This window comes from Molossus molossus, unplaced genomic scaffold (genome assembly GCF_014108415.1).
Source record: "Molossus molossus isolate mMolMol1 unplaced genomic scaffold, mMolMol1.p scaffold_m16_p_2, whole genome shotgun sequence".
Classification (NCBI taxonomy): Eukaryota; Metazoa; Chordata; class Mammalia; order Chiroptera; family Molossidae; genus Molossus; species Molossus molossus.
In genome coordinates, this window is record NW_023425355.1 from 80,179,374 (window position 1) to 80,181,642 (window position 2,269).

The window sequence follows — 2,269 nt, forward strand, 5'->3', positions numbered from 1 at the left end:
ATCAGTGAGATCATATGAAATTTGTCTTTCTCTGTTTGGCTTGTTTCACTTAGGATGATACTTTCCAGGTCCCTACATGTAGTCTCAAAGGATAAGAGATCTTTCTTTCTTACCGCTGCGTAGTACTCCATTGTGTATATGTACCACAGCTTTTTAATCCATTCGTCTACTGATGGGCACTTGGGCTGTTTCCAGATCTTAGCGATTGTAAATAGTGCTGCTACAAAGATGGGGGCACATATATTCTCTCTCATTGGTGTTTTATGCTTTGTAGGGTATATTCCTAGAAGTGGGATCACTGGGTCAAATGGGAGATCAATTTTTAATTTTTTGAGGTGACACCATATTGTTTTCCATAGTGGCTGCACCAGTCTGCATTCCCACCAACAGTGTACTAGAGTCCCCTTTTCTCCACACCCTCGCCAACACTTGTTGTTTGATGATTTGTTGATGGCGGCCATTCTGACAGGTGTGAGGTGATACCTCATTGTTGTTTTGATTTGCATCTCTCTGATGATTAGTGATGATGAACATTTCTTCATATGTCTCTTAGCCATTTGTATGTCCTGTTTGTATGTTCTCTGCCCATTTTTTAATTGGATTCTTTGTCTTCCTTTTGTGGAGTTGTATGAGCACTCTATATGTATTGGAAATTAACCCCTTATCTGATATATCATTGGCAATTATGCTCTCCCATACAGTGGGTAGCCTTTCCGTTTTGATGATTGTATCTTTCACTGTGCAGAAGCTTTTGAGTTTGATGTAGTCCCATGTGTTCATTTTCTCCTTTGTTTCTATTGCCTTAGGTGATGTGTCAGTAAAAATTCTGCTGCGTATGATGTCTGAGATTTTGTTGCCCACAGTCTCCTCTAGGATTTTTATGGATTCATGAGTTACATTTAAGTCTTTTATCCATTTTGAGTTTATTTTGGTGTAGGGTGTAAGTTGATGGTCTAGTTTTATTTTTCGGCAAGTAGCTGTCCAATTTTCTCAGCACCATTTATTAAAGAGGCTGTCCTTACTCCACTGTATGCTCTTGCCACCTTTGTCAAATATTAATTGAGCATATTGCCTAGGGTCCATTTCTGGGTTCTCTATTTTGTTCCACTGGTCTATATACCTGTTCTTGTGTCAGTACCAGGCTGTTTTGATTATGGTGGCTTTGTAGTATAACCTGAAATCTGGTATTGTGATCCCTCCAACTTTGTTCTTCCTTTTCAAGATTGCTGTGGCTATTCGAGGCCTTTTTTGGTTCCATATGAACTTTTGAAGTAATTGTTCTAATTTTTTGAAGTATGCCGTTGGTATTTTGATGGGGATTGCGTTGAATCTATAGATTGCTTTGGGTAATATGGACATTTTAATGATGTTAATTCTCCCAATCCATGAACAGGGTATGTTCTTCCACTTTTTTACATCTTGCTCTATTTCTTTTTTCAAAGACCTGTAGTTTTCTGCGAATAGGTCCTTTATCTCTTTGGTTAAGTTTATTCCTAAGTATCTTAATTTTTTTGCCGCAATGGTAAATGGGATTGTTTGCTTAGATTCTGTTTCTGTGAGTTCATCATTGGTGTATAAGAATGCCATCGATTTCTTGACGTTAATTTTGTATCCTGCTACTTTGCCAAATTCATTTATTAAGTCTAGTAAGCTTTTGGTGGAGTCTTTGGGGTTTTCTATGTACAGTATCATGTCATCTGCAAATAATGACAATTTCACTTCCTCCTTTCCGATTTGGATCCCTTTTATTTTTTCTTCCTGTCTGATTGCTGTGGCTAAGACTTCCAGTACTATGTTAAATAGGAGTGGCGAAAGTGGGCATCCTTGCCTTGTTCCTGTTCTTAAGGGAAATGCTTTTAGTTTTTGCCCATTGAGTATGATGTTGGCTGTAGGTCTTTCATATATGGCCTTTATTATGTCTAAAAATATGGAACGCTTCACGAATTTGCATGTCATCCTTGAGCAGGGGCCATGCTAATCTTCTCTGTATCGTTCCAATTTTAGTATATGTGCTGCCGAAGCGAGCACTCTGCCCATTTTTTAATTGGGTTCTTTGTCTTCATTTGTTGAGTTGTATGAGCATTCTATATATATTGAAAAATTACCCCTTATCTGATACATCATTGGGAATGATGTTCTCCCACACAGTGGGTTGCTTTCCATTTTGATGATTGTTTCTTTTGCTGTGAAACAGCTTTTTAGTTTGATGTAGTCCCATGTGTTCATTGTCTCTTTTGTTTCTATTGCCTTAGGTGATGTATCAGTGAAA

General features: G+C 37.9%; 1 non-coding gene across 1 annotated transcript; it reads right to left on the reverse strand.

The window, feature by feature from the left end:
* Window positions 1–1,921: 1,921 nt before the first annotated feature.
* On the reverse strand, window positions 1,922–2,028 carry LOC118636700. The gene has a single exon (XR_004960688.1). It is a non-coding gene; the product is annotated as a U6 spliceosomal RNA (small nuclear RNA).
* Window positions 2,029–2,269: the final 241 nt, after the last annotated feature.